This window comes from Siphateles boraxobius, unplaced genomic scaffold (genome assembly GCF_051911475.1).
Source record: "Siphateles boraxobius isolate OS27281-9 unplaced genomic scaffold, OSU_SipBor_1 88, whole genome shotgun sequence".
NCBI classification, from domain to species: Eukaryota; Metazoa; Chordata; class Actinopteri; order Cypriniformes; family Leuciscidae; genus Siphateles; species Siphateles boraxobius.
In genome coordinates, this window is record NW_027509217.1 from 83,754 (window position 1) to 95,997 (window position 12,244).

Genomic DNA, 12,244 nt, shown 5'->3' on the forward strand with positions numbered 1-12,244 from the left:
GTAATCTGTATGTTGCTTGTTCTTAGCAGCACTGAATATCATGTCGTCATATCTGCGTCAAGACACAAACTTCCTACCATCAAGTTTTTTTTATGACAGTTAAATTCCACCATTGTGAAAGTGAGTTAAAGCTAATCTATAAATCCGTCTGTCTTCTAGTTCAGTTTACAGGTAACGTTATTTGCGTGAGCACTGGCAGAGCATACAGGTACTTTAGCTTGAAATCAGTCTTTGTCAATTCATACTGCACGTTATTGTAAATTATGTACTAACTATTTATCTGTATTTTATTAATATGAATCTGGATTTTCTGTTCACATTATAAATACCATTAACACATTATGGGTCAAACAAATTCTAAACAACATGTCTTTAAATCGAATGAGATTGCAACAGAAGTGAAGAAAGCAACAGAATGCTGAAGATTAATCCATAATTGTGAGTGTCACTATATGTTATTCTATGTGCAGTACAAATTTTAATACATGACAAATGAACATGAAAAATCTAAACCTAACTGGGCAACCACACAATGCCTTTGTTCAGACCTGGAATTTACATGTGTCGTTGGTGATTGATTTGTCTTGATTGTCAAAATGGCATAGTGATGGATGTGTCATCATGAATTAAATTCAAGATATTAAACTGCAAAAAGTTAAAGGGCTAGTTGACCCAAAAGTTTAAAATTGTCTTTTCTCACCCTCATGTCATTCCAAACCCGGAAAGACTTTCGTTCATCTTCGAAACTCAAATGAATGTATTTTAAATCTGAGTGATTTCTGTCCCTCCATTGACAGTCCAGGCAACTACCATTTTGACGCTTCAAAAAGGTCATAAATGGTTCATAAAACTAACCTATATGAATTGAGCGGTTTAGTCCAATTTTTCTGAAGAGACTCGATTACTTTATGATAAATAGATTGAATTTAGACTTTTATTCACATATAAACATTAATCAAAAAACATAAACAGAAGAAAAATTTAATTTGGACTAAACTGCTTGGTTCATATGGATTAGTTTTAAGATGTCTTTATGAACTTTTAAAAGCGTCAAAGTGGTAGTTGCGTAGCTGTCAGTGAAGGGACAGAAAGCTCTCAGATTTTATCAAAAAGATCTTCATTTGTGTTTCAACGACAAAAGTAAGTCTTGCGGGTTTGGAACGACATGAGGGTGAGTAAATTACAGAATTAATTTTTTTGGGTGAACTAACCCTCTATTAAAAGAATGTGGCCTAGACCTCATCAGAACAATCGAAACTCAATGCGTCTTGGGGGCGTTTACACCTGTACTTCGAGTTGTTCACTTGTGCGTCACCCAAGATGAATGTTAATGCCGGCACTGAGAGAGATTGGGTTGTCATTATGCTATGTAACTGTTGATGTTTTATTGTTTTTTGAGTTTTGGTTAGAAGACCTCAACTAAGTTCCTGAAAAGGCTTCTCTCAAGAGCTTCAAGGACCTGATTGACTCTGCAGAATCTGTTGTGAAAGATGATGAAACTGATGATTCAGGTTAGACTATAATTCAGAATAAGATTATCTATATGCGCACATGCATTTTTTGCTGAAGTTGTCACATCTGTAATTTAGAATGGGGCAGCGATCTTGCATCAATTTGTCTCCTCCTTGATTTGATTCCACCATCACCACAAGGCTGCAAGAGACCTGGAAAGATGTGCTCATATCAAGCTGAAAAACACCTGGTTGTCATCAATAAAGGTCAATTTGGGCATTTCTGTCACTATTTAATGTCTGCCTCAAAATATTGCCATTTGGGTTGACTGTATTGTGGAAAACTATGAAGACGGCCAATTGGAGAGCTGACTTTGATTTGTTATTTTTGTCTTTGGCAGAGACCAGCATACAAAAACACATTGATTGCATTGAACCGACCACACAGCATACCTGCTCGCTGCCGGTGGCAATAAACTCAAATACTACTACTACTACCTGCTCGCTGCCGGTGGCAGTAAACTCAAATACTACTACTACTACCTGCTCGCTGATGGTGGCAGTAAACTCAAATACTACTACTACTACCTGCTCACTGATGGTGGCAATAAACTCAAATACTACTACTACTACCTGCTCGCTGATGGTGGCAGTAAACTCAAATACTACTACTACTACCTGCTCGCTGATGGTGGCAGTAAACTCAAACACTACTACTACTACCTGCTCGCTGATGGTGGCAGTAAACTCAAACACTACTACTACTACCTGCTCGCTGATGGTGGCAATAAACTCAAACACTACTACTACTACCTGCTCACTGATGGTGGCAGTAAACTCAAGTACTACTACTACTACCTGCTCGCTGATGGTGGCAGTAAACTCAAATACTACTACTACTACCTGCTCGCTGCCGGTGGCAATAAACTCAAATACTACTACTACTACCTGCTCGCTGATGGTGGCAGTAAACTCAAATACTACTACTACTACCTGCTCGCTGATGGTGGCAGTAAACTCAAATACTACTACTACTACCTGCTCGCTGATGGTGGCAGTAAACTCAAACACTACTACTACTACCTGCTCGCTGATGGTGGCAGTAAACTCAAACACTACTACTACTACCTGCTCGCTGATGGTGGCAGTAAACTCAAACACTACTACTACTACCTGCTCGCTGATGGTGGCAGTAAACTCAAGTACTACTACTACTACCTGCTCGCTGATGGTGGCAGTAAACTCAAATACTACTACTACTACCTGCTCGCTGATGGTGGCAGTAAACTCAAACACTACTACTACTACCTGCTCGCTGATGGTGGCAGTAAACTCAAACACTACTACTACTACCTGCTCGCTGATGGTGGCAGTAAACTCAAACACTACTACTACTACCTGCTCGCTGATGGTGGCAATAAACTCAAATACTACTACTACTACCTGCTCACTGATGGTGGCAATAAACTCAAACACTACTACTACTACCTGCTCACTGATGGTGGCAGTAAACTCAAATACTACTACTACTACCTGCTCGCTGATGGTGGCAATAAACTCAAAAACTACTACTACTACCTGCTCGCTGATGGTGGCAGTAAACTCAAGTACTACTACTACTACCTGCTCGCTGATGGTGGCAGTAAACTCAAACACTACTACTACTACCTGCTCGCTGATGGTGGCAGTAAACTCAAACACTACTACTACTACCTGCTCGCTGATGGTGGCAGTAAACTCAAACACTACTACTACTACCTGCTCGCTGATGGTGGCAGTAAACTCAAGTACTACTACTACTACCTGCTCGCTGCCGGTGGCAATAAACTCAAATACTACTACTACTACCTGCTCGCTGATGGTGGCAGTAAACTCAAACACTACTACTACTACCTGCTCGCTGATGGTGGCAGTAAACTCAAATACTACTACTACTACCTGCTCGCTGATGGTGGCAGTAAACTCAAATACTACTACTACTACCTGCTCGCTGATGGTGGCAGTAAACTCAAATACTACTACTACTACCTGCTCGCTGATGGTGGCAGTAAACTCAAATACTACTACTACTACCTGCTCACTGATGGTGGCAGTAAACTCAAACACTACTACTACTACCTGCTCACTGATGGTGGCAGTAAACTCAAACACTACTACTACTACCTGCTCGCTGATGGTGGCAGTAAACTCAAATACTACTACTACTACCTGCTCGCTGATGGTGGCAGTAAACTCAAACACTACTACTACTACCTGCTCACTGATGGTGGCAGTAAACTCAAACACTACTACTACTACCTGCTCACTGATGGTGGCAGTAAACTCAAATACTACTACTACTACCTGCTCGCTGCCGGTGGCAGTAAACTCAAACACTACTACAACTACCTGCTCACTGATGGTGGCAGTAAACTCAAACACTACTACTACTACCTGCTCGCTGATGGTGGCAATAAACTCAAATACTACTACTACTACCTGCTCGCTGCCGGTGGCAGTAAACTCAAACACTACTACAACTACCTGCTCACTGATGGTGGCAGTAAACTCAAATACTGCTACTACTACCTGCTCGCTGATGGTGGCAGTAAACTCAAATACTACTACTACTACCTGCTCGCTGATGGTGGCAGTAAACTCAAACACTACTACTACTACCTGCTCACTGATGGTGGCAGTAAACTCAAACACTACTACTACTACCTGCTCACTGATGGTGGCAGTAAACTCAAACACTACTACTACTACCTGCTCGCTGATGGTGGCAGTAAACTCAAATACTACTACTACTACCTGCTCGCTGATGGTGGCAGTAAACTCAAATACTACTACTACTACCTGCTCGCTGATGGTGGCAATAAACTCAAATACTACTACTACTACCTGCTCGCTGATGGGACAAAGAGGAACTGCATCCATGGATGGTACACAACTGTCGACAAGTAGTTTTCTGCAATCTTGTTCAAATCTACCTGTCATATTTGTCATGTCTTGGCAAATTGGCATAAAAAAATTATGCTTTTTTTTTTTTTTTTTTTTTTTGCTTTTTCTTTGCAACTCCTCATGAATGTCATAATTTGACTTTTTAACATCTGGCATATGTTTTAAAGGAGCCACTTTTCCCATTTGTTGAATAAACTTAACATAAAGTGTTAATTTGACACTGCGTTTTTTACTGTATTTGCAGCAGGCTTGCCTTTGCCACGTTTTTTGTTTTTCTGGGAGTTGACAAGGACCTCTGGACATCCTAGTGGAACAAGCTTAGTGCGATAGTTTGCCATCTTCATATTAAGAGAGTTTTTCCATCCCCAATGGCCCGAGGAGGATCCTTGCTCTGTCAAACAGGGGTGGGTTCAGATTTACGCTATAGCTGCTTTCTGTAAAAACAACAACCTCATCAGTAGCTCAACTTTCTGAGGGCTCTGGCAAGTTATCAGTAAACGTAATAACTTCATTTTTAAAGTCCTTTAAGGTGTAACTGCTGTGTTTCCTGTTTCTGTGTGAGTTATAAGTGCCGTACACATTAGTTGAAATGTACATCCTACAAATGCACAAGGCACAGACTGTCTCATGTCGTTTAAGGTGAGCACGGATATGAAGGAAATACTCTCTTTCTGTTGATAATTCCTTACATTTACAAAGTTGACACTGGAAATTAGATAAATCTGATGACTTTGGAGTAGCTTTTTTTGCATGGGCTTTATAAATATGGCTCATTAGACTCTTCCATGACGTGAACGTACATGGGCAGTCTGTGTATGTACAAGGATATCTATATTTGCACCCATAATGACCATGAATTCATCTCAAATGTTTTAGTAACTCGTACCTACTTCCCACTGATATATATCGCAATCTGTGCAGGTCCACATTCACATATCTGCAAAACAAGGAAAAAAAAGTTTATACAAATAAAGGAAATAACAAAATAATTAATATTATAGGAATCAATGAGTGTCAAATCCTGAACACTAAAGGTGATGATACACAGGGCAACTTTTTGAGCAATGTTGCTGGGTGATGTTGTCGTCAACGGGGAACCAGATGAGACACAGGGCCCACAACCAATCTAAATTATCCAGATCCAGATTTATTGCCCATTTTCAATGGGAGATTGCCCAAGCAACAACCGCACGACAACAATCGCTCAGCAAAATTGCTCAAAAAGTTGCCCTGTGTATCATCACCTTTAGACTCATTATTAGTCCTATGGCAGAGCTGTTGTATTGAATAGCATTAGATAGTCAGGTATAAGCCTAGCTGAAGTGATGTCTATGTGTAGTCTGCGAATATTTAAGGTCAAAATTCAGTACTTACAGCCACTAGGAGATTCCCACTTTTGTTTTATTTGTAGAACTGGTCCATATGCACTGGTCCAAGATTTCTATTTAGGAAAATAAAAAAATTCAGTACCAGTCAAAAATAATGTGAACATTTTTTGTAATTATTTTCAGACTGTTGAATGTTAGTGCATTCAAGTATATTGTGCAAGTATATTGTAGGCCTATATATTTAATTAACGTGCAGCTATTAGTTGACTAATAACAGATTTAATGCTTTCTATAACTGTCAAGCAATATGAAAATGAATGTTGATTTAGTTAATCATGTGTATGTGTTCTTAATCCATGGCCATTAGTGGTGGAACGGATCACAAGATTCACGGTTCAGATCATTAACAGTTTTTTGAGCCACGGATTGGATAATTTTTCGAATCAGCTGAAAAAAAATGATAAGGGGGGTAACTTCGTTTTTCAAATATACGTCTCTGTGGAACAACAAGAAGGCGTTTCCCAATTATTGGGCGTTTTCAAACCGGTCTAGGCATTTTCCAACCATCCAGTCAAAACCGTACGGATTCGGAAGCCCTTTCAGAAGCGGAAATGCGTAAAATTATTTCTCGTTTTTTTTCCCTTGATTTTTACTATTTTGTCTACATCGCAACAACATTTATGTCAAAATAAAATACAGGCTACAGCTACCTATTTTCTTTAAAAAGGAATTCTTTCATAAAGCAAATGTCCCGTTCTTATGTTATAAGATACAGATCTTCTATATAATAGCCTGTAAGTGTGCATTATATTTTATAATATTCTCTCCTACCTACATGCAATTTTTCTCTAAATGTAAACCTTACACTAAATGTAAAATTACTTTATTATTCAACTTTTTATAATTACATTAGTTTTATTTTCGTTTTGTGTGTGTGTGTGAACAACACAACATAAATCAAGTTGTAACGGTGATTAACAAGGAAAATTAATAGCAATTTCCAATAAAGTTACCAAATCCTACTGTAAAGCAAAGGTGAAAATGATTGTATTGGTCTTCCTCACCTGTATTTTTCTAAATATTATATATGTAATGACTGATATTTAAGTGATATTTGTAGCTTACATTAAATATATAAAGTGAAACGTATTGACCTTTAAATTAAGGTAAAATCTGTTTACTTAGAATAATGACTCTGAAAACTTTAAACATTAGCTTCACTTTATTGACTGTATATACTGTAACCAATATGATGAAAAACTGTATTGATAAATGCAGCATTCTCTACTTAATGTAATAGTAAAAAAGAGAGAATCCAATCAAATAAAATAAGCAATAAATGTGGCAAGTTCAAACATGAGGAACACATTGCATGAAACATTAGATGCTTCCTCCAGCCTCATAGAAACAGTCGTCTCCGCAGTATCCTTGGAAGTCATCAGAGCCGTAGAACCCCTGCAACACACCTCTCTGCCCTCTTCCTCTGTAGCCTTCGCCACAGTCTTTGTATGTAGTCTCACAATGGAGTCATCTGGATAGACTGTATGGAACACAGTACAGGTTTCTGAAATTTTCACTGAATGGCTTTCAGTTCACGACACCTGAAAAAAAAAAGTTGTCAGCTGACCTCATCATTGTCTTAATATTCAACCATACATAACTGAGAAAGAACAGAGAGAGAGCTGTGATTAACCAAACAGTGACACTAATAAAACCTACTGTCCAACCACCGAAAGTGAGCCTCTCTGCGGAAACTTTCCTCACAATGCTGTTGAAGCACCTGCAGGTGAGGGCAAGGGAGCCAATTGCAACATCACCATCTTGAAGCACAACCTCCAGTAAGATTTCACGAAGGACCAGCGGAGGAAGCTATACATGAACAAAACATACCAATCTGAACTTCTTGTGGTTATAATGATTCCCTTGCATTTTATACATTGAGTAATACCAGATACATGCCTCCTGTATGTTCAGGGGTTGGTCAACAGTTGCCACTATGAAGGGACAAATGAAGAACATCAGTAAATGACAGTCAACATTTACTATAAATAACAAAGCACCTCAAACAAAATAAATCATACCAGTTTTATGTGGCTTGTCAGTCCGCCTTCTCTTTCTTTGCTGGATTTCCATGACCGATCTTGATAAATTTATGACATAAAAACACATTAATAATAATAACAACTAAAAGTCACACTAACTGTAAAGATATTTTGCCATCCTTGTCATTATTTTTTTAGAAAAGGACTAATAACAATAAAAATGAAAGAAAGAAAGAAAGAAAGTAACACCTTGGTGGGAATTTCTCCAGCAAAAGGACAGACCACCACCTTCTTATACTTGGTATGTCTGACTATAGTTGGAAAAAGCACAAGTTTATCAAAACAATTCTTAAACTTGCAGAATGTTTTTCAATGAGCTTGGAAAACCCACCTCTGAAAAGTCAGATGTTCCCCCCAAGATGACATAGAGACATACTGCAGCATGAATTATGTATTAATAACTGCACATGGGTTTAATTCTGACCAGGCACCTGCAGAATCAATAGTAACCATTGATCCTACCATTAGAATGAAGACTCCACAGCTGCAAGACATCTCTTGTCGAGGTATATCCTAGATATAAGTAAATTACATATGACAATGACAGCAGTGAAAATGATTGGCCTTTTGGCCACAGCTGTATATAACATAATCTAAAGCAAAATTGAAAATAGCCATGTTAGTAGACGTGAAAAAAATGTTTAATACACATTTATAAGATATGCATATACACTCACCTCCATATTCAGTTGCTCTTATTTTATGCCCAGCTATATGGGCCACTATTTGATGATACTGTCTGGGTTTACATATTTGAGATGTGCAGAAGGGGCATGTGAATAAGTTAGTATCTGCAAGGTAGCGCTGTGGTTGAGGCTCTTGTCCTCTCCGCTGAATTGTGAGGTTCTGAATAGACAACAAATGCATCCATTTTAATATTAAAAAAGTTTCTCCACTGTAAATAATCATTTTGTGATAACACAATTTTGTGAAATGTCTCGCCATGTCAGTCCCCTTAGATAAGGCTACTGCAGTGGTGTATTTGGCAGCCAACGAGCCGGTAATGCAACCCGCTCGCCTGCACACATCCACCGTTCTCGCGGCGACCCAGAGAAATCTCAAGTGAGTATAATGTCAGATTAAGAATGTAAGTTACGTGCCCGCTCACGAGCGCTCACGCTTACTAACAGACACATCGCCTCCGAAAAGACGTGCGTGTTTAAGTTTATTCCCTGTCAGTCCCCTTCAAACAGGCTACTGCAGTGGTTCATTTAGCAGCCAACGAGCCGGTCTGTTGACCCTCTCGCCTGCACACAAACGCCGTTTTCACGGCGACCCAGAAAAATCTCAAAATGAGTAAAATGTCTGGTCCGGCTCATGCCGTCGGTGTTGTAAGTGTAATGAAAGTGCCCACGCCCCAGTGTTCACCACTACACATAAGCACTCCGAACCTCGCAGAGCACACTCTCATGAAGCGCAGAAAAGCCGCTCGAGTGTTGAATGTAAGAAATGTGTCCACAAGTCTGTGCCCACTATCTGCCCGCTCTGTTACACGATCAAGAAAGCAGGTTATGAATGTAAGTCTCGTGCCCGCCAGAGTGCGTTCACGCTTGCTAACACAAACCTCCCCCCGGGCTCCGCCCGCGCGTTTAAGCGTTATCACAAAACGCAAGGCATTAATAAAACGTTCCCCATCCATTATGATCGGGGCGTCAAATACACTTGTAAGTCTAGTGCCCGCGCTCACGCTTACCGGAAGCTTTTCCACCCGGAGCGCTGCTCGCGCGTCAAAGAGTGAAAAAATAATGTTCCCCATCCCTTATGATTGGGACATCTCACATAAATCAGCCGGTCTCGGCTTTCAGCGAGCAGCCATTGCCCAGGACCGAGAGCGCGCGTGCCGCGCTTTCGGCTAAGGGGTCAGTTTCACAAAAGAAAGCAGGTTATGGATGTAAGTCTCGTGCCCGCCAGAGTGCGTTCACGCTTGCTAACACAAACCTCCCCCCGGGCTCCACCCGAGCATTTTAAGTGTTATCACAAAACGCAGGGCATTAATAAAACGCTCCCCATCCATTATGATCGGGGCGTCAAATACACTTGTAAGTCTCGTGCCCGCGCACACGCGCTCACGCTTACAGGAAGCTTTTCAGCCGGGAGCGCTGCTCGCGCGTCAAAAAGTAAAAAAAAAAAAAAAAAAAGAATGTTCCCCATCCCTTATGATTGGGACATCTCATATAAATCAGACGGTCTCGGCTTACAGCGAGCAGCCATTGCCCAGAACCGAGAGCGCGCGCGCCGCGCTTTCGGCTCCGGGTCAGTTTCACAAAAGAAAGCAGGTTATGAATGTAAGTCTCGTGCCCGCCTGAGTGCGTTCACGCTTGCTAACACTAACCTCCCCCCGGGCTGCGCCTGCGCGTTTAAGTGTTATCACAAAACGCAGGGCATTAATAAAACGCTCCCCATCCATTATGATCGGGGCATCAAATACACTTGTAAGTCTCGTGCCCGCGCACACGCGCTCACGCTTACAGGAAGCTTTCCCGCCCGGAGCGCTGCTCGCGCGTCAAAAAAATGACAAAAGACTGTTCCCCATCCCTTATGATTGGGACATCTCACATAAATCAGCCGGTTTCGGCTTTTCAGCGAGCAGCCATTGCCCAGAACCGAGAGCGCGCGCACCGCGCTTTCGGCTCCGGTCCAGTTTCACAAGCCCGCAAATGGAGATTTTCCCCCCTAGCGGCTCACATAGCTGCGTGGGAAACTATCCCAGGGATTTCAGAATGGGTGTTGAGCACAATAAAGCAGGGCTATACACTTCAATTCATTCGCCGTCCCCCGCGCTTTCAAGCCCGGACCGCGACGATTGTGAATGCGTAAGTAGCACACCTACTTCACGCAGAAATAGCAAAGCTGCTGTGCAAAGGGGCTATAGAAAAGGTACCGCCTTCTCTGAGCGAGTCAGGCTTTTACAGCCGATATTTTCTCGGACCCAAGAAAGACGGAGCCTTCAGACCTATCCTAGATCTGAGATATTTGAACTAAGTGCTTGCGAAAAGACCGTTCAAAATGCTTACGACCAGGAAAATCCTCACGCACGTTCGCCCGAGGGACTGGTTTATTTCTCTAGATCTGAAGGATGCCTATTTTCAGATTCAGATAGTACCCCGTCACAGGCAATTTTTGAGATTCGCCTTCGACGGTCAGGTATATCATTACACCGTCCTGCCGTTCGGCCTGTCCCTGGCACCCTGTACATTTACGAAGTGCATGGACGCGGCGCTCGCCCCCCTGAGAAGTCAGGGGCTGCGAATAATGAACTATCTGGATGATTGGCTGATATTGGCACAGTCAGAGACAGAACTGCTATCTCACAGAACAGTGCTTCTCAGTCATCTGGAAAGCTTGGGTCTCACGATCAACTGGACCAAGAGCTCATTACTGCCCAGCCAGTCAATTTCCTTTTAGGAATAGCACTGGACTCGGTGACCATGACGGCTCGTTTATCGACACAGCGCGCGCGCCGTGTTCGCCACCTAGCCGCATCTTTCCAGAAGGGCAGCTTTCTCCCTTTGAAAACATTTCAAAGGATGTTGGGCTGTATGGCATCAGCTGCAGCGGTGCTCCAGCTGGGCCTACTGCGCATGCGCCCGCTCCAACGCTGGTTGAATGCTCGCGTGTCCCGCCGGGTGTCTGGCGGCCAGAAAATCAGAGTGACTCAGGCCTGCATAGCAGCTCTGCAGCCCTGGTTAGTGGCCGACTGGTACCAGCAGGGAGTAATGATGGGAACCATCTCTTAACGTAAAGTCATCTCGTCAGACGCGTCCAACTCGGGTTGGGGCGCACTGTTCGAGGGCAGACCGGCCTTTGGCCAGTGGTCAGACCAGGAGAAGGGTTTTCACATAAACTGTCTGGAAATGATAGCGGTCGAGAACGCGCTGCAGTGCTTCCTCCCGTTCATACAGGACCAGCATGTTCTTGTCCGCTCGGACAACATGTCTGTGGTATCCTATGTAAACCGTCAGGGCGGTGTCAGATCCAGAAATCTCTGCAATCTGACGGAACGCCTCCTTATTTGGTCTCCGATGCACCTGCGCTCGCTGAGGGCGGCGCATGTGCCTGGCCATTTGAACGACGGCCCAGACAAACTGTCCAGGGACAACGTTCCCCCAGGGGAATGATCCCTGCACCCCAAACGGTCCAGAAACTGTGGCGCCTATTCGTCAGAGCGGAAGTCGACCTATTTGTGTCAAAATACAACGCTCAATGCCCGACGGTCTGTTCGAAGGATGAGGATGCGCTGGCCCAGGTTTGGCCCAGCCTCCCGCTATAAGCTTTCCCTCCGGTCTATCTGTTGCCACAGGTGATCAAGAGAATCAGGGAAACGCGCCACTCGGTGCTCCTCATAGCCCCGCGTTGGGAGAATCAGATTTGGTTCCCGGAACTAGCAGGGCTGTCACATACAGCTCCGTGGCCGAATCCG

At 42.7% G+C, this 12,244-nt stretch overlaps 2 long non-coding RNA genes across 2 annotated transcripts; one reads left to right on the forward strand and one right to left on the reverse strand.

Annotated features, from left to right (window-relative positions):
- Positions 1–381: 381 nt before the first annotated feature.
- LOC143731921 (uncharacterized) lies at positions 382–1,955 on the forward strand. The gene is made up of 4 exons (XR_013201007.1): positions 382–438; positions 1,410–1,511; positions 1,590–1,702; positions 1,853–1,955. It is a non-coding gene; the product is annotated as an uncharacterized LOC143731921 (long non-coding RNA).
- A 5,005-nt stretch (positions 1,956–6,960) lies between these two features.
- On the reverse strand, positions 6,961–8,097 carry LOC143731907 (uncharacterized). The gene is made up of 5 exons (XR_013201000.1): positions 8,014–8,097; positions 7,804–7,862; positions 7,682–7,716; positions 7,442–7,591; positions 6,961–7,323 (listed from the first exon to the last, which is right to left on the reverse strand). It is a non-coding gene; the product is annotated as an uncharacterized LOC143731907 (long non-coding RNA).
- Positions 8,098–12,244: the final 4,147 nt, after the last annotated feature.